At 37.6% G+C, this 21,071-nt stretch overlaps 1 protein-coding gene across 1 annotated transcript in view; it reads right to left on the bottom strand.

The window, feature by feature from the left end:
- LOC150088066 (ras-related protein Rab-9A-like) overlaps positions 1–21,071 on the bottom strand; it is a 35,427-nt gene that overhangs the window by 1,408 nt on the left and 12,948 nt on the right. Inside the window, exon 2 of the mRNA XM_090370002.1 lies at positions 18,426–18,611. The gene's annotated coding sequence lies outside the window, so the exon portion shown is untranslated. The remainder of the gene's footprint in view (positions 1–18,425; positions 18,612–21,071) is intronic.

Raw genomic sequence — 21,071 nt, 5'->3', positions numbered from 1 at the left:
AATTTGCAGAACTTAAGCCTCTCTTGGTAAGAGGATCCCTTCATTCCCCTCACCAATCTTGTTGCCCTTCTATGTACACACTCAAGCAAATCTACATGCTTCCTAAAATGAGGTCTACAGACCTGTACACAGTACTCAAGGCATGGCCTGACCATTGCCTTATACAGAGGAACAATCACCTCCTTTTCCCTGCTAGCAAAATTCCTGTTTATCATTAACAAAACCCCATGACCTGAGTACAGATCATGGGGTTTTGTCAATGATAAACAGCCTGTCTGCATTTCTCAGAAAACTTCATATCTGACTGCACAATTACTCCCAGGTCTTTTTCATTTTCTACCACCTTAAGTTTAGTACCACACAATTGGTACGTTTCTCTGGGGTTACTTCTACCCATATGGTAAGAGGACATTGTTGCTATCCCAATTAAGTGAGAATGTTAAGAGTATGCTAACCTCCTTTTTAACTTTATTACCTGACTAGTTTTATTTACAATAGGCTTCTGATTACCTGATAATTTATATGCAGCCCATGCATTTTTCTTCTCTGCCACAAGTCTCATTAGCTCATCTCACATTCATTTAGTTCTAAGCCTTGAACAGTATTCCTTAGGTGTTATGAAAAGCCTATTAGCTTTTACGATTACTTCACATTTAGAAATTGATGTTGGTAACATCATGAGTTGTTCCCACTGCATAGAATTTAAAAACTGTCTGAGGCCACTGTAGTCACCCTTACAAAAGCAAAAACCCTTTGCATTGTCCTGGACAGTAGTTATGTCTTTAAGTAAATCCCACATCATTACATTACAATCATTGCTGTGCAGTAGGTCTTTCACCTCCAGATTCTTAATGCATGAAGAATTGATGCTAAGTATCAGATCAAGAAAATTGCACTGGCCACCCACATCTACTGGATACACTGCCTCAGATTTAATATGCTTCTTAACTAAGAGCATATCCCCCCCCCCCATCTCATCTGTCTTTTCTATTCAGTAGTACAGTACAGAACATGACCTGCTATGCACAGGCTGAGTGTAGTAAATATTATATAAATTAATCAGGCAACTTAACATTATAAATCACTTTTATAGTTATTTGCTGTATCTAAAGAAGGCGATTAATAACATATATTGATGAAAAGGAATATTTTAAGTAAATTCTTACACTATGAGTAATTCTGATTAATGTAGTAAAAAAGAAAAAATATGGGGAAGAATAAAAGAAAAGAAAAGAGAGAAAAGGGGAAAAAAGAGAAAGGGAAAAGAAAACAATACACTTGTTCTGGTTATTATCAGCGAACTTTCATGCATTAAGAATCAGCCAATAAAAGACCCACCATGTGGCAGTGATCAGTGTACTGATGTGGGATTAGATCTACAAGATGGCAGTGATCATAGTGTACTTGATGTAACTACTTTACATAAGGGCTTTTGCTTATGTAAAGGTGACTATAATGGTCTCAGTCAAGATCTCGTTTAGGTCCAAGCATTGGACAAACTAATGAAGTTACCAACAACAAACTGTAAATGGGAAGCATTCTGGGATGAAACTGTAGAAGCTACTAAGCTTTTTATACTGACTAAGAGATACTGTTCAAGGCTACTGTTGGACTTAAATAGATGTCATACTAACTGATGAGACTTGTGGCATATAAGAAAAATGCATGGGTAGCATATAAATTATCAGTTGATACAGATGCCCACAGTAGATATAAACTAGTTTGCAATCAAGTCACAAAGGAGGTTAGGCAAGCTGAGACAGATTATGAGAAGTCTCTGGCAAAGAAAAGCAGCAAAGACTTCTTTACTTATGGAAACGCTATAAGGAAAAATCACATTGGTCCACGATATTTCTGGTTTAACTATTGATAATCCTGTTCACACATGAGGAATTTTTTAGGGAAGGGCAGCCAGCAGTATATCAAATTCCAGCAAATGATCTTATGATAACTGAGAGGAATTGAAGGAGAAATTGTTGACGCTAAACATAAAAAAGGCACCAGAGGTGGTGGGATCTATCCAATTATATTAAGAGAGGCAGCAAAAGATGTAAGCAAACCTTTAGACAATTACGAGAACTTTTAAATGATTATGACAGCATTCACTGATTCAACACATCTCTATGGTATCGAGATTTGCAAATGTATCTCCAATTCATCAAGGGGAATCAAAAGGGCAGCATGAATAATTACACAAAAGTTAGCTTGACACCTTTCAAGCTAACATTTGAACACTGAGACATGTGACAGAGAAGAAAAATGCATGGGATGCATATAAATTATCAGGTGGTACAGAAGCCTATGGTAGATATAAATTAGTCTGTAATCAAGTCACAAAGGAGGTTAGGCAAACTAAGTCAGATTTTGGAAATTCTCTGATAAAGAATGCAAAGAAAAACAACAAAGACTTCTATGCTTATATTAACAGTAGAAAGAAGGGGATGAATCAATTAGGCCACTTGATAATTATGGGTTAGCTGTTGATGACATGCTTAGGTTGAAAACAAATTGAATAGGTATTTTGCATATACAGTCACACACGGGGAATTTTTTTTGGGAAGGGAATGCCAGAAGTTTATCAAACCCTAATGGTGAGCTAAATGATTTTGTGATAACTAAATGGAAAGTGGAAGAGAAATTGTTAAAGTTAAACATAAGAAAGGCAACTGGGGTGGAGGGAATCAATCCAATTATATTATGGGAGGCTGAGAATGAAATAAGAAATCCTTAGCCATAATTATGAGAGCATCTTTGGATTCGGGAAGGTCCCTATGGACTGGAGATGTGCAAATATATTCCCAATTCATAAGGGGGGGGGGGATCAAAAGACAATATGAATAATTACAGACCTGTTAACTTAACGTCTGTTCTATGGAAAATTATGGAATCACTGGTTAAAGAAATAATGCAGAACCATTTGGACAGGCATGCAATTATACTGCAATCACAGCATGGATTTGTAAGGGAGAGTTCTTGTCTAACCAATCTGATTGGTTACTATGATGCAGTGACCAAGGAACTGGATGCAAAAAATAATATGGATGCCACATTGCTCCAGTTTGTACAGCAGTCCTTTACGGGCAAGTTATTCAATCATCTATGGATAAAGGGATGGTTAAGTGGAAGAAGACAGAGTGGTTATCAATGGGCATTGCTCTTCGTGGACTAATGTTATTAGTGGAGTTCCCCGGGTTCAGTGCTGGGTCCATTGTTGTTTACAATATTTTTAAATTATACTGATGAGGGTCATCATCAACCATTTTCAATTCACTGCAGGATGAAGGCCTCTCCAGCAACTTTCCATTTCCTTCTGTTTTGTGCAATGGCCATCCATTTACTACCCACAAACTCATGAATTTCATCTGTCCATCTCCATCATTGTCTTTCAGGTTTTCTTCTAGCTCATCTTGGGTACTATTCTGTTATTTTCTTAGTCCATCTGTCATCATGTCTTCAAGCTATGTGTCCTGCCCAAGATTATTTTAGTTCTTTAGCTTTGATAAGAATGTCTTTTACTTGAGTTTGCTGCCTAATCCAAGTGTTTCTCTTCTAATCTAACAGTCTGATACCCAATATAATTTGTTCCAATCTTCGCTGTGTAGTTCTCAGCTTCTCTTCCATTCTTTTGGCGAGTGCCCAAGTTTCACTTCCATAAGTCATGGTGGGGGGGTATACATTGGTTCATTATTTTATGTTTCAGACAAATTGGGATATTGCTCGTGAATGCTATCCATACAAAATTTATTCTTCTCTTGACTTCCAGCCATTTATCATTATTACAGCTAATGACTTGTCCCAGATAAGTATATGACTCCACCTTTTCAATTACTGCTCCTTCAATCATTATATCCCTTTCTGTGGCATACTTGTTTATCATTACTTTTGTTTTAGCCATATTCATCTTTAGTCCAAAATCCTTACTAACTCTGCATAACTGATTAAGATTTTCCTCTTATTCTTTGGGATCGTGGCTTATGACCACAATGTCATCTGCAAATCGTAAATGGTTTAGGCACTCTCCATTCACATTGACTCCTTTCTGTGACCAGTCTAATCTTCTGAAAGCTTCAAGGGCAGCAGTAAACAACTTTGGAAAAATTGTGTCTCCTTGTCGAACTTCTTTCTCACTTTTAAATTTGCTACTGTCTTTGTCTAGTCTAATAAAGGAGGTAGCATTCTCATATATTTTCTTCAAAATCATAATATATGGGGTATCTATGCCTTGTCTTTCCAGTGCCCGAAACATTGCCTTATACTGTATGGAATAAAATGCCTTTTCATAATCCGCAAATGCCAGGCATAAGGTGTTTTATATTCATTTGCTTTCTCCATTAGCTGTGATATTATGTGAAGGTGATCCATAGTTGAGAATCCTGTCCTAAAGCCAGCTTGCTCTTTCAGTTGATTCTCATCAAGTATTCTTTCTAATCTGTTAGTAATGACCCTTGTGAACAACTTGTAGATGTGGAATAACAAGCTAATTGGTCTATAATTTCCAATTTCTGATTTATTTCCTTTCTTATACAGCAAAACTATGATTGCATTGTTCCACTCCTTGGGCATCACACCTTGTCTAATGCATTTTGTGAAGAGTCTTGCCAGTTTTTGTGTCATATCTCTTCCTCCCAATTTTAACAACTCATCCCAAATTTTAACAACACAGTAACTTCATCTCAGAAAGATGAAGAAAGTAATCAGAAAGCCCCCGGGGCTTTCTGATTCTCCATTTTCTTCAACACATGTTCTACCTCATGAAGAAGGATATTGGGTATGTCATATGTGTTACTAATTTGCGATTCATCTTCCCCACTGTTGGCATCATTCCCTCGCTCCTTGTATAATTCTCTATAGTAGTCTTCTGCTATTTGAATTATGCCTTCTCTGCTATTTATAAGTACACCAGTACTTAGACATTAAGCCTGATGAGGGTATATCAGGCTTAATGTCTAAGTTTGCAGACGATACAAACATTGGCACGGTAGTTAAAGACACTCAGTAGGGTGAGCTACTGCAAGATCTAGGAAATTGGGTCAACTGGCTGAGAAATGGCAGCTGAAGTTTAACATTGACAAATGCAAGGTGCCACATGGGTAGCAGTAACCCCAAAGTAACTTATCAACTGTGTATAGTACTACAATCAGAGTAGTGAAGAATGAAAAAGACCTTAGGGTAATTGTGCAGTCACACATGCAATTCTCTGAGCAATGTAGACATGCTGCCAGGTCAGCTCATGGGGTTTTGTCAATGATATATAGAAATTTTGCTAGCATAGCAGAGATAAGGAGGTGATTATCCCTTTGTATAAAGCCATGGTTAGGCTGCATCTTGAGTATTGTATATAGGCCTGGAGGCCTCACTTTATGGAAGATGGATATCTGCTGGAACAGGTACAGAAAAGGGCAAACAGATTGTGAATGGAAAAGAAGGATACTCTTACCTAGAAAAGCTTCAGTTGAGCAAACTGCAGCGTCCGGAGACTAGGCACCTGTCGGGAGATCTGATTGAGGTGTTTAAAGCCTGGAATGCATTGAGTAAGCTGAATGTTAATGGTATTCCTCCACTTGCTAAGACTACACACGAGGAGGTATAAATTCAAGTTGAGAAAGGATGGTTTATAGTTGGAACAGGCTTCCATCTGTTGTGGAAGTGAATGGGCTGAACAAATTCAAGAAAGAACTTGACAAATTCTTAGAGGGTACGGATGGGTGAAGTGTGTTTTTTTTTCGGATAATGACACACGAGTTTCCTTTCTCGCATCATTAGCCATTACTACTACTATTTCATATATTAATGAAGGTAAAAGTCATGTTAACTAGAATTATTAGAAGAGATGATCAAATGAAGTGGGCTGTGATTTTTTTTGGCTGATGCAGTATAAGCTTGCTTTCTTGCACCATTTTATTACTACTGACATAGATATATTGACTGGAACTTGTGGATTGGTCACTTGCACACCAGCAAGACTTTTGTGGATTTATTGGATGATTGTTTTCTACAGCAACATGTTTGAGAGGCAACCAGAGAGAGTAGTACTCTTGATCTGATTACCAGCAGTGATTATACATGCATTAAGAATTTGCAGATAAAGGAACCACTGGGTGACAGTGATCACAATGTACTGATGTGGAAATTCCTTAAAGCTACCATCAATGCTAAAGGGAAGGGCTTTTGCTTTCGTAAAGGTGACTACAGGGGTCTCAGACAATTTTTAAATTCTGTGAGATCAACTGATGATGTTACCAATGTTGAATTCTAAATGTGAAGCCTTCAGGGACTTAATTTTGGAGGCTACTGGGTTTTTCATTCCAACTAAGAAATACTGTTCAAGGTTTAGTCCTAAATGGATGTCAGATGAAATAATGAGGCTCGTGGCAGAGAAGAAAAATGTATGGGATGCATATAAAGTATCAGGTGACACAGAAGCCTATGGGAGATATAAACTAGTCTGTAATCAAGTCACAAAGGAGGTTAGGCAGGCGAAGGCAGATTACAAGAAATCTTTGGCAAAGGATACAAAGAAAGTTCTTTACTTACGTAAACTCTAGAAAGAAAGGTATGAATCAGATTGGACCACTTAACATAGATGGATTGACCATTGATGATCATGGCTACTAGGAGACGGTCGTGTTCAAAGCCGCTAAGTGGATTTTTCTTATTTATTGATTTGAAATTATTGTTTTTCTAAAACTTTTGATTTAAATTTAATAGTATAACATTATTTTGTGATTTTCTGATTAATTTGGTGTATTTATTCTTTACTCGGCCTTGTAATTGCATAAAAGTATCGGTAAGGGTTTCCACGTGTTTCAACTCCGCTACCATTCGTAACTTTCCCGCCTTTGTGATACGATAGTTATATACCGTACTAGACAGCGTTAGTCGAACTTCGTTAGCAGTTAAATTGTACGTTTAAATAAATACATATAACGACTTAGATTACAAACGTAATATAATTAATTATATTTAACATAATTAATAACATAGCATAATTATAATTAATTAATAAATTAATAGAATCATGACTCAGACCAGAGCAGCAAAGCAAAAGGCTCAAGCTAATGGAAGTGCTGTGGCTCAGAGCAGAACTGACGGGGGCAGTTGTCCTCTGACTCACAGCCTTATAAAATGCACTGTTTGCTTGATGTTTGCAGAGCAATCGGGTACGGGACATGATACTGCCAAGGGGGATGTCTTTGTGTGTGCGCGATGCAAGGAGTGTATCGATATCAGGCAACAACTCGGCATTCTTGTGGGCCTATATGAGAGCTTGAAGGACAGGGTGGATGCCCTCGAAGAAACTAAATTGAGGGGCCCATCAAGCTCTCAGCTGCCCACATCAACGCCAGAGCTTGCACTTGGGCATCGCGTGACACAGAGACAACCCCCCAAGGCTGAATGCGCTGGTCCCGAAGGAACTAGTAGTTGTTGGTGACTCTATTGCCAGGGAAACGGGGAACATGCTTTGTAAAAAAGATAGGTGGAACAGGACCAGGGTATGTCTGCCAGGGGCAAAGGTTGATGATGTTGTAGAGCGAATATCATCTTTTAAGGGCACAAAAGGTGATATAGTTGTACACGTTGGCACTAATAATATTAAGAGTAGGAGACCGGCAGAATTACTTAACAAGTACAGGTCACTGTTGAACAAAAGCCGAGAATTAGGGTTGAATTTGAAAGTGTCTGCAATTCTGCCCAGACACGATAGGAGGGAGTATATGATGAGAGCCTTGTCGATCAATTCGGCTCTGGAAAGATTGTGCAAGGCTCAAGGGGTAGAATTTTTTTCAGCCTGGACTGTACTTGTTAACAGGAGAGATTGCTTCTACAGGGATGGGATACACTTAAATAGAAAGAGTGCAAGAATATTTGCTGAGCTATCGAGGCAGTGTTAGGTGGGTCGGAAAACTGCTAGCTTGGGGGGAGACAAAGACCAATAGATAGACAGTAGCCACTGGCAGAGGTGAAAGAGATTCTTGCACTGCTTCTATTAGAATGAGCAGAAGCCTGAAAAACAAGATGCATGGTATTTCAGAGACTGCTGGGAGCCATTGCGGTACAAGTAAACACATGGGTTGTGTTAGGGTAGCTAAGAATAGAAACAGGTGCAGGTATTCTTGCGTGTACACCAGTGCTAGGAGTTTAGTAAATAAATTTGATGAATTTGAGGTATTGCTCAAAACATCAAAGGCAGATATTGTTGGGATATCAGAGACGTGGTGTCACACAGATATAAGGGATGCAGAACTGCAATTTGGGGAGTACAACGTCTACAGAAAGGACAGACAGGATAGGAAGGGAGGAGGGGTTATGCTATTAGTTAAGAAATACATAAAATCCAAGGAAGTGAAGCCAGTGGACATTGCTGGACAGTGCAGTGTCGAGTCAGTTTAGTGTGACATAAGCATTGGGAGATCAAAATTGAGAGTAGGAGTGTGCTATAGGCCTAATGACTCTGATGAGTATAATAAGGAACTGTACAGGGTAATAGAGTGGGCCAGTAAATCAGAGAGTCTTATAATGGGAGATTTTAATTTCCCAGATATTGACTGGAATTTGGGGGCTGGTTACTCACACACTAGCAGGGCTTTTGTGGATTTATTGGATGATTGTTTTCTACATCAGCATGTTCGGGAGGCAACTAGAGGGAGTAATACTCTTGATTTGATTATCGGCAGTGATTCTTCATGCATTAAGAATCTGCAGATAAATGAACCACTAGGTGGCAGTGATCACAGTGTGCTGAAGTGGGATTTACTCAAAGAGGTAACTACCATTAGGGGTAAAGGGAAGGGTTATTGCTTCCGTAAAGGCGACTACGATGGACTGAGACAGTATTTAAATTCTATACAGTGGGACCAACTGATGATGTTACCAACAGCAAATTCAAAATGGGAAGCATTCAAAGAACTTATCTTGGAAGCTACTAGGCTTTACATACCAACTAAGAAATACTGTTCAAGGTTTAGGCCAAAATGGATGTCAGATGAACTAATGAGGCATATGGCAGAGAAGAAAAATGCATGGGATACTTACAAATTAACACATGACACAGAAGCCTATGATAGATACAAGTTGATATGCAACCAAGTTACAAAGGAGGTTAGGCAGGCGAAGGCAGATCACGAGAAATCCTTGGCAAGGGATGCAAAGGATGCAAGGGATGCATGAGGAGTTATTCAGCAAGGGGAATGCCAGAGGTGTATTCAACCCTAGCAGTAAGCTACAGAATCTTGAAATAACTGGGAGTAAAGTGGAGGAGAAACTGTTGAAGATAAACACAAGAAAGGCACCCGGGGTAGTGGGATCTATCCAGTTATATTAAAGGAGGCAGCAAAGGAAGTAAGCAAACCCTTAGCCATAATTATGAGAGCTTCCTTGGACTCAGGGGAGGTACCCATAGACTGGAAATGTGCAAATGTGACCCCAATTCACAAAGGAGGATCAAAGGCTGACACAAGTAATTATAGACCTGTGAGCTTAACTTCTGTTCCAGGAAAATTAATGGAGGCACTGGTTAAAGAAGCACTGCAGGATCATTTAGACAAGACTTCAGTTATAGCTCAGACACAGCATGGTTTTGTTAAGGGGAAGTCTTGCCTGACCAACTTGATTGGATACTATGATGCAGTCACAAAAGAACTGGATGCAGGGAATAACTTTGATATTATATACTTGGATCTTATATAGTATGAATCAGAGCTGTAATACTCAATATGTTCTACGTTGATAATAATATTAGTAAATTAATAAGAGGAGTTTACCTCAATATAGTACGTGGAACACTTCCGTATGATACCCTCCAGAAATTAAAACGGAAAAAACGAAAAAATCGACAACTTACCGGTACATTAAAGTAAAATATAAATAATTAAATAATCAATTTGACACAATTCAAAATCAATTCAAAACAATTAAAATTCAAATTAACGCAATTAAAAGAATCTAACGAAAATATTCAAAACGATTTTAAAATATAAATAATTGATCATTTAATTATTTATATTTTACTTTAATTATTTAATTATTTATATTTTACTTTAATGTACCGGTACGTTGTCGATTTTTTCGTTTTTTCCGTTTTAATTTCTGGAGGGTATCATACGGAAGTGTTCCACGTACTATATTGAGGTAAACTCCTCTTATTAATTTACTAATACTTGGATCTTAGAAAGGCTTTTGATACTGTTGCACATGGAAGACTGCTACACAAATTGGAGCAGTGTGACATTGGAGGCAAATTGCTGCTATGGATAAAGGGGTGGTTGAGGGGGAGAAGACAGAGGGTGGTAATCAATGGACACTGCTCATCGTGGACTAATGTTATTAGTGGAGTCCCTCAGGGCTCAGTGTTGGGTCCATTATTGTTTTCTGTATTTATAAATGATATTGATGATGGTATATCAAGCCTAATGTCCAAGTTTGCAGACGATACAAAGGTTGACAGGGTTGTCAAGGACACTACTGACACTATGCTGCTGCAACAGGATCTGGAAAGGTTGAGTAGATGGGCTGAGAGGTGGCAAATGAATTTTAACATTGACAAATGTAAAGTACTACACATGGGAAACAGCAACCCCAGAGCAACGTATCAACTCTGTGGTACTACACTGACAGTGGTAGAGAATGAAAGGGACTTGGGGGTGGTTGTGCAGGCAGATATGAAGTTCTCTGAGCAGTGCAGACGGTCTGCAAGAGTAGCTCATGGAGTATTGTGAATGATATACAGGAATTTTTCCAGCAGGGATAAGGTGATTATTCCATTGTATAAGGCAATGGTCAGGCCACACCTAGAGTACTGTATACAGGTCTGGAGGCCTCATTTCAAGAAGGATGTAGAGCTGCTGGAACGAGTACAGAGAAGGGCAACAAGATTAGTGAATGGAACAAAGGGGTGCTCTTACGAAGAAGGGCTTAAGTTTTGCAAATTACAGTGTCTGGAGACTAGGCACCAGCGAGGTGATCTGATAGAGGTGTATAAAGCCTTGAATGGTTTAAGCATGCTCAATGCTGATGGGATTCTTCCTCTAGCTCAGAAAAATCACCTGAGAGGGCATAAATTCAAATTGAGGAAAGACAGATGTAGGATAGACGTGCAGAAATTTGCCTTTAGCCAGCGGGTGATTGGTTGGTGGAACAGACTTCCATCCCTTGTGGTGGAGGTTGATAGCCTAAATAAGTTTAAGGCTCAGCTGGACAGGTATTTTGAAAGAACAGAGCGGTGAAGTGCAAGTGGGTTTTTTTTTTTTTTTTGGCTGATGCTGCATAAGCTTGCTTTCTTGCATCAAATGCCTCTACTAATGCTAATGCTTAAGTAGCTGATAAACTGAATGAGTATTTTGCATCTATATTCACACATGAGGAGCTATTCAATGAGGGGATTGCCACAAATTTATCAAATTCTAACAGGAAGCTAAGTGATTTTGCAATAACTGAGAGCAAAGTGGAGGAGAAATTGTTGAAGTTAAACATAAAAAAAGGCACCTGGTGTGGATGGGATCTATCCAGTTATATTAAAGGAAGCAGCAAGGAAGTAAGCAAACTCTTAGACATAATTATGAGAGCTCCCTTGGACTCAGGGGAGGTCCCCATGGACTGGAGATGTGCAAATGTATCACCAATTCACAAAGGGGGTTCAAAAGGTGACACAAGTAACTATACACCTGTTAGTTTAACTTGTGTTCCGGGGAAAATAATGGAATCACTGATTAAAGAAGCATTGCAAGATCATCTATACAAGACTACAGTAATAGTTAAGACACAGCATGGGTTTGTTAAAGGGAGGTCTTGTCTGATCAATCTGATTGGATACTGTGATGTGGTCTTTAAGTAACTGAATGCCAAAAATAATTTTGATATCATATACTTGGATTTCAGGAAGGCTTTTGATAGTGTTGCACATGGAAGACTGCTATACAAATTGGAGAGGTATGGCATTAAGGGTAAGTTGCTACAATGGATAAAGGGATGGTTGAGTGGGAAACAACAGAGTGGTAATCAATGGACACTACTCTTCGGGGACAAATGTTATTAGTGGAGTTCTCCAGGGTTCAGTGTTGGGCCCATTGTTGTTTTGTATATTTATCAATGATATTGATGAAGGCATATCAGGTTTAATGTCCAAGTCTGCAGATGATACAAAGGCTGGCAGGGTTGTTAATGACAGTAAGGACAGTATGCTACTCCAACTGGATCTAGATAAGCTGGGCAAATGGGCTGAGAAGTGGCAACTGAAGTTTAACATTAACAAATGCAAAGTACTGCATAGGGGTAGCAATAACCGAAGAGAAACATACTATGTGGTACTGCACTCAGAGAAGTGGAAAGTGAAAAAGACCTGGGGGTAATTGTGCAGTCAAATATGAAGTTTGCTGAGCAGTGCAAACAGGCAGTCAGGGCAGGTCATGGAGTCTTGTCAATGATATATAGGAATTTTGCTAGTAGGGACAGGGAGGTGATTATCCCATTATACAAGGCAATGGTCAGGCCAAGCAAGGGATACTCAACCTGTATTGGAAATATTTTATAATAAAAATCCAGAACCATTATACGATTTCAGAGAATATAGGCTTAGTGATGTGCAATAAAAATATTACGTTGAAAGGGGTTCATGAGTCAAAAAAGGTTGGGAACTGCTACCTTATACAAAAAGATAATTACCTCCTTATCCTTGCTAGGAAAATTCCTGCATATCATTGATAAAATCCCATGAGCTGTCCTGGAAGCCTGTCTGCACTGCTCAGAGAATTTCTTATCTAACTGCACAATTAGGCCCCCCCCCCAAGGTCTTTTTCATTTTCCCACTATCCTGAGTGTAGTATCACACAGCTGGTATGTTAATATGGATTAATAATTCACATATGCAGTATCTTGCATTTGTCAATGTTAAACTTCAACTACCATTTCTCACCCCATCGATCTAATTTCCCTAGATCCTGTTGAAGCAGCTCACTCTGGTTTTGGTTTTTTTTTTTTTAGGAGCATTAGCAACTAAGGCCATATTGCTCCGGGATATGCGGTGGTCATTCTCTGACCTTTCCGCATCCTCCGTATTTGGTGGTGACGGGCTCGAACCCCGGTCTAATCAAGAAGCGTGTGCTACGCACTGCTGCTCCTTCCCACCTGGCTACGCAGGCGCCTAGCTCACTCTGATTACTGTTATTAACCACTGAGTCAACCTTTGTATCATCTGCAGCCTTACACATTATGCCTTAAATACCATCGTCAATATCATTAATAAATACAGAAAACAATAATGAGTCCAGCATTGAACAGTGAGGGATACTGCTAATAACATTAGTTGGCGAAGAGCAGTGTCCATTAATAACCACTCTGTCCTCTCCAACTCAGATATCCTTTTATCCATAGCAATAACTTGCTCTTAATGCCACACTCCTCCAATATGTGTAGCAGTCTTTTTATGAGCAACAGTAATAACTGCTTTCCTGAAATCTAAGCATATGATGTCAGAATTATTTTTTGCCTCCAGTTCCTTTGTTAATGTGTCATAATATTCATTATGATTAGTCAAACAAGATTACGTTTTGATAAATCCATGCTGTGACTACAGTATAACTGCACTCCTGTCTAGATGGCTCTGCATTACTTCTTTAATCGGCAATTCCATTATTTTCCCTGGAACTGAAATTAAGCTAACAGGTCTGCAATTACTCCTGTAATATTTTTATCCACCTTCACGCACCTGCATGTCTCCAGTCCATAAGAATGTCCCCAGAATCCAAAGATGTTCTCATAAATGTGGCTAAGGGTTTTTTTTTTTTTTTTAACTTCTTTGCTACTTCCCTTAATATAATTGGATATATCTCATACACCTCAATTGCCTTTTTTATGTTTAGTTTCAACTTTCCTCTCAATTATCACAAAATTATTTACCTCCTGTTAGAGTTTGATAAACTTCTGGCATCCCCTTTCCTAAAGAATTCCTCATGTGTGAATGTAGATGCAAAATTGTAAGACAATCATTATCCACTCTGCAACAAGTTTCTTTTAACCAAACCTTCTTTTGAATAACCCTTGATGGCTCTGAGAGTCCTTGAATGATAAATAAGGAACAGGAATTCCCTGACTTACATAATACTTGACTTAAGGAAATTCGACTTTACATAAGTTTTTGCAAGCCGGTGCAAACTTAAAAAAATCGTGGAAACGTATTTTGCATCCCGCAGGAATAAATGGAGGTATTGCAAAAATATCATAATGTGAGCCCAATAACACATTGTGTTTTTGTTTTTTTTTTTGTAATTCATTCCAAGTCCTTGGAAGTTGAAAATTTTGCTATATTACTAAGCTATTTATCTCTCTAAAAGGTCATATTTATAATGGAAATTGCACTACCCTTTCATCATTATCATATGTTCCCATTATATGAATCAATTTTGAACGCCTTTGTGATATTTTTCTAAAGCACGTTTCTGGAGGTCCTGACCATAAAACAATAAAAACAATTTGCACTTTCTGGTTTATTGGGCTTTTCTGTTAGTGTATCTAATTATAAACAGGTAGTAAACTCGATCTTATTGCATTTGCAATAATACCGATAACTGCAATTGTGTGGTTACGCTATTACAGTGAAATGTGTTTCCCTTCACTGAAATCTTCAATCATATAAAAAACAAATTTTCAGAATCTTCTCTGCATTCCTATTTATGCATTACAATGATGAAGGGAAAGCGACCAACAAAAAGTGCAAGTGGTGGTAGTGCCAGGAAACGAAACAAAATTGATTTAGAAATGAAGATGAAAATGATTAAGAAGTACGAAGCAGGACAAAGTTTGCCATCTATTGCAAGGGAATTAGGTCTCACTGCTTCAATAGTGAATACTATTTTAAAGGACAGTGCGCATATAAAAGAACATGTCAAAGGATCAATTGACTTAAGATCAACAGTGATCACAAAACAGCGTTCAGGTGCTATATCAAAGATGGAACAGATGTTAATAATATGGATGGAAAATAAGATTCAGAAGCAAGTGCCTCTGAGTCTAATGACCATTCAAGCAAAAGCAACAAGTATTTATAAAGATATTAAGGATAAGCATGGCGAACCCCAACCCAAGTTCGTGGCTGGCAACAGGTGGTTTAATAGGTTCAAGCATCACGCTGGTTTCCACAACGTTAAAGTATGCGGTGAAGTCGCCAGTGTCAATTCTACAGCTTCAGAGAAATTTTATGATATGTTGGAAAAAATTATTGAAGAAGGCAGCTATTCAACACAACAAATTTTTAACATTGACGAGACTGCTCTGTATTGGAAAAAAAAATGTCAGATCGAACATACATTGCCAAAAAGGAAACTACAATGCCAGGTTTCAAGGTGTCAAAAGATAGGGCCACGCTCTTGCTTGGGGCTAATGCAGCAGGAGATTACAAATTAAAACCACGTTTGGGTACCATTCTGTAAATCCTCGTGCATTTAAGGGCATCAATAAATGCCACCCTACCCATGCAATTCCAATTGAACCAGAGAGCATGGATAACAATATCTCTCTTTGAGGATTGGTTTAAATGCTGCTTCAATTCCAGAGGTTGAAAAATGTTGTAAAGACAACAAAGTTCCTTTCAAGATTTTGCTTCTATTAGATAATGTTTCTGGACATCCTAAGCATTTAGATGATTTCAATTCGAACGTGAGAGTCATATTTCTACCGCCAAACACGACTTCACTCATCCATAGGATGAGTGATCCACCTATGGATCAGGGTTTTGTTTCGAATTTAAAAGCATACAGGTGACCCCCGCTTAATGCTGATAACTGGTTCCGGAAAAACAGAGTGCTAAGTGAATCTACGCTAAGCAAGCGCCGCATTCCCATAAGGTAATGTGTGTATTTGTGAATTGCGGTTGGTGCCATAGGACATTTCCTAATCAATAATAAATGGAGGTGAAAAGATGCAGAAATGTTGCTCAAAATATTTAATATTCAAATATTTGTACATATAAAATATTCTGTATTACATACATATATATTTATGTGGTAACTACTTATGTATCAAAATTGATTTTAATTGATTTATTTACTCATGAAAAATGTGTCGATTTTGGGTTGTACTTTGGCCCTCTTCATGGTAAACTAACAGGGGTTTTAATTTTAAATCCCCTGCAGCGTTACCACCCAACAATAAAGTCAACCGATCCTTCGCCGCTTTGAAACCTCACATGTTTTTTTCTTCTTTCGATATGAAACTTCTTTTAGGCATTCGTTTCCAAAAAAGCTCCTTGATCTGCACTTGCGGCTTCTCCCTGATCTATTCAACCAGCCCTTACTAGTTTTAAATGGTTCCACATTTTTTTTTTTTTTTAGGTGAGTTTTCTTCAGATCATCATTATAGGCTAATCTTTTTCTCTTTTTCTTTTTTTTTATAATATTTAACTTAACTGAATCCTGCATTGGATATCATCTTCAATAAAATTTGTTAAAGTCTCTGCATTTCAATCCTAATAGCCGTCCTAGCCCTAGTTGTTTGCAGTGGAACAACTGTCTTTCTCGCTGCTAAAATTAATTCTTTATTTTTTATAATTGTTCTTACAGTTAAACTTGCTAGTCTTAATAGGGCACACATCCACTTGTCATTGACTGGAATCGATTCGCTTCAAAACGTCTAATTTAATTTTCAAATTCAGACTTTTTCTTACATTTGTTGTCTTCGTACTACATCCAGACGTTGCTTTTTCATTCTTATCCGCCATTATTAACTCTTTGAAAATGTAACTGCATTGGTTGCATTAATTACGATACAATGTTCGAGTAAATTGTCCATTACGCACGATGTCTAATGCTGTACTGAGTGATGACTAGATAAATGCATATAACGCAAATATTACAAGCAATATACTTGATCATTTTTTAAAATGTTGATCTTGGAACTACGTAACAAGTCACTGTACTGCAATTAAATTAGCGTGCGAGAAAATTTCACTGAGCGTGGGAAAATTTCTCAAGTCGGCATGGGAAATGTTTTAATGCTGTTTTGCTATTCATTTTCAAGCTATTGACTCATCAAATGAAACGATTTCGTTAAATATGCCAAAAATGTAATCTGTAAAAGAGCGTTATAGTGATTTTTGACAGCGCTATAGTCAGATAGGGGTTATAATATAAGAACAGCATTATAGCAAATCAGCGTAAAGCGAGCTGCATTATAACAAGGGTCTGCTGTACTATTTACACACAATATTTGCTTAGGCATTGTCTGCAGTAGACAATGAGAAAAAGTTTACATTTAAGAGACTTTTGGAAATCTTACAATATTTACCACGCCACCTTAAACATTAATAAGGCCTGGGCAGAAATTACTAAAAGTTGTTTAAATGGTGCATGGAAAAAAATATGGCCACGGCACGTAAAAGGCTTTGAAGGATTTGAAAAAGACGAATCATATGAAGAGGTTACCGATAAGATTGTAAAGGTTGCAGAACTACTTCAGTTGGTGGTTGATGCCAAAGAGGTGGAGTTAATAGAGGAAGAAGAGAAGGAATTATCTAACAAAGAACTTATTGACTTGCAGGCAGTGATAGTAAAAGAAGAAAATGCTGACGAAGCTCAAGATGAACCAAATGAGGAGCCGAGACGCTTCATCACCAGAGAGATAGCAATGGCATTTCGTGAAATTGCATTGGCAATGGCGAGGTTTGAGAAGATGGATCCTGACAGCGAACAATTCTTAAAAGTTAACAGAGGGGTGAATGATATGCTTGCTTGCTACAAAGAAATCTACGATGAAAATAAAAAAACCCACCATCCAGTCATCCATTAATATGTTCTTTCGTAAGGTTGAGCGGTGACCCCTTCTAAATCTCCACAGCAGCGTACTTATCAGCTGAAGACGTCGATTCTGGCAACAATGCTCAAGAGGTAAAACTTACTGACGTTATGCTTGTCTGCTCTCTTTTTTTGTAATTTTATAATTTTTTTTAAATTGCACGCTTTTGTAATTTTTCCTGCGCATGAGGTAAAAAATTGAAAAAAACAATAAATAATACTATTTACACATTCGTCGAACATTTCTTTTTTGATTCAATCAATTCCAACTTATGTAAAATCCAACTTGCGTATCATTCCGCGGAACGCAACCCTTACGTAAGTCGGGGAGTTCCTGTATAACTGTGTGATGCATTTCCTCCGGAAGTAATGTAATAAAATCTTTTGCAGCCCTTTTACTCCGTGGATTCATTTGGGCAGCTGTTCCTAATTTGTAATCTTCTATGTTATAATAATAAAAATGATCAAATTAAAAAAAAATTTAAATAAAATTTTAAAAATCTTATTTTTATTTAAAAAAAAATATTAAAAGCATAATATGTATATGTGGATCTGGTATGACATATCATGATAAAACAATGAATTCTGATCACTCTTAATACCATACATGGCACCTTAATAGCCAATAACTGGACTATTTTAACTCACCTTTCTAAACTTTGTTCACTTCCCCAAGGATGAGAAAAAGCTTTCAATATGGCTCCCTTTGCAAAAAGATCAGACAATCCTGCTCTACACCATCTTCATTGAAAAATCCACTTTGCATAGGTTTATTAATAATCATTACATTATAATATGAGAGAGAGCTATGGCAAGTCTCAAGCTGGTAGTTTCCTAAACATAGACAAAAGTAATTTATGTTTTAACCAACCACAAAGGCAATTTATAGTTAAAATTTATTTTGTTTCAATAATTAAATGTCTGGTATCAATGTTTGGTAGTAAATTTTTAAACTGTACACACATGGTATAAGGACTGAGTTTATTTATATAGATGATGCCTCCTTTATAAGGTCATGGTTCAAGTCGAGGACCACTCAGTAATTCACTTTTTAAATGCTACAGGAGAATAAACCTTGGTAAACCTATAGAAAAATTGAGCTATAGTACAGTGAAGCATATATTTCCAAAAGAAAAGTTAATGAACGGTTTTAAAAGTGGACAAACAAATGTAGAAGATTTGCAGCATACTAGTGGGTGTAGTACTTCCACAATGGATAAAGACTATCATTTTGGAAAATCAGAAGCTCTTGTGGATGAAATAGTTGACAATCTGACTACAGTACGAGAAGTGCACATTCCATCATTTATGAAACGTATAACTTTAAGAAAGTATTTTCTTTGTGTGTTCCAAAGTTTCTGATTGACCAACAGAAAGAAACAACTTGGAATGCTTGCATAAATCTTTTGGAATGATTTTCAGGTATTGGTGATCAATTTCTGCATTGTATTCTTACTATGGATAAAAGTTAGATTCATCATTATGACCTGGGGGCAGAAGAAGACTGATGTTATAGTGCACTGAATTGATACAATCACACGTGATTTCTGTCATAAGACCACAAATCATTCATGGGCTGATTTGCACATTATGTGGGCCAAATAGCCCAGAATAACTAATGGAAGAAACTAAATGAAGAGGCCTCTAAGAATTCAACCAGTCTTCAATGAGATTTGAACCCAGGCTTGACTAAATGAGTGATAAGTGACAAAACCATTATACCAACTGCCCGAGAAATTGCAAACTTTGTTTTGCTACAAAGATACCACTTTTTTACATCATTATAGTTTGATAACTATTAATTTTTTAACAAAAAATGAAAGAACAAATACTCCTTTGCTGTAACCATCTTGAAAACAAAGTTAAGCCAAGTATAAAAAAAGATATGGTAAGATGAGCAAATTAGTTTTGTTGCAATGTGATAGTGTGTTAAGCCACGTGTATTTTATAAAACCACTAGCACTCAGTCAAAACTTGGATTTGAAATCTTAGAACATGTCCTTCTTACAGTCTTCATCTGGATGTTTTTTTCTTTTTTCAGTTAAAAAAAAAAAAAAAAAAAAAATTCTGTACTCTTGAACTGCCTTCATAATTGCACTTCATCAAAAATGAATAAGGAAATATATCAAGTAGCATTCTCCATCTGCTGAAAGCTTACTAACCCCAAGGGATCACATCTGGTGAGTATGGGCTTGGCACACTCAGGGTATTGAACTGAATATCAATCATTCTTTTCTTTCCTAGTGATTATCTTCTACTTCTGACTCTTGTTTTCTCTCTCTCTCTCTCTCTCTCTCTCTCTCTCTCTCTCTCTCTCTCTCTCTCTCTCTCTCTCTCTCTCAAGGTAATGCAGAAATTTTTCTTGGCTGGTGCAACAAAAGCCTCAGGCTTCCTTGCACTATATGGCTAATAATAACAATAATAAAGCTTTCTTGGGGGGGGGAATGATACACAGACTGATAGATTAACAATAGCCACAGGCAGCGGTGAAAGAGATTCTTGCATTGCTTTTGTTGGAACATGCAACAACCTGCAAAGCAAGGTACTGGGTATATCAAGGCCTGTTGTGGGTCACCATTCTATATACATCAATGAATGTATATAAAGGACAGACATGCCAAGAGGAAGGGGAGAGGTTATGCTCTTAGTTAAGAAGCACATAAGATTTAAGGCAGTGCATCAAAGTTGACATGGGTGGCTTGTATAATGTTGAGTCAGTCTAGTGTGACATAAGCACTGGGAAAACTAGATTTCTAGTTTAACTAGTAGTTAAATTAGTAGACTGGTTGAAAGGAAGGCCCATGGTGTCCTATCGATGATTTATTGAACAATTGCGAGTAGAGATAAGGATGTCATAATCCCATTATATATGGCTATTATTAGACCACAGTTGGAATACTGTGATCAAGTATGGAGACCCCACCTAAAGAAAGACATTGTGCTTCTTGAAAGGGTCCAAAGACAGGTAACTCACCTGGTGAGATTGGAAAAAGGGCATTCATATGAGGAAAGACTTCAAATATGCAGGTTGCAGAGCTTGGAAACTAGGCATCTTAGAGGTGTTTAAGGCTCTGAGAGGCAAAAGCAAAATGAATAAGGACGAAATTTTCAAGATTATAAATGCTTCTAGAACAAGGAGCCATAACTTCAAGTTACGGGGGGGGGATGTCATTATTATTGCAGGAAGTTTTATTTTAGCCAGCGAGTTAAAAATTACTGGAATAAGTTACTTACATGGGTGGTATAGGCTGGCAGTTTAGGGAAATTCAAAGGTCAGCTGGATGGGAGGAATGA

This window comes from Mastigoproctus giganteus, chromosome 3 (assembly GCF_048544385.1).
Source record: "Mastigoproctus giganteus isolate SK-2022 chromosome 3, ASM4854438v1, whole genome shotgun sequence".
NCBI lineage: Eukaryota > Metazoa > Arthropoda > Arachnida > Uropygi > Thelyphonidae > Mastigoproctus > Mastigoproctus giganteus.
This window is presented reverse-complemented; position numbering and strand designations above follow the sequence as displayed.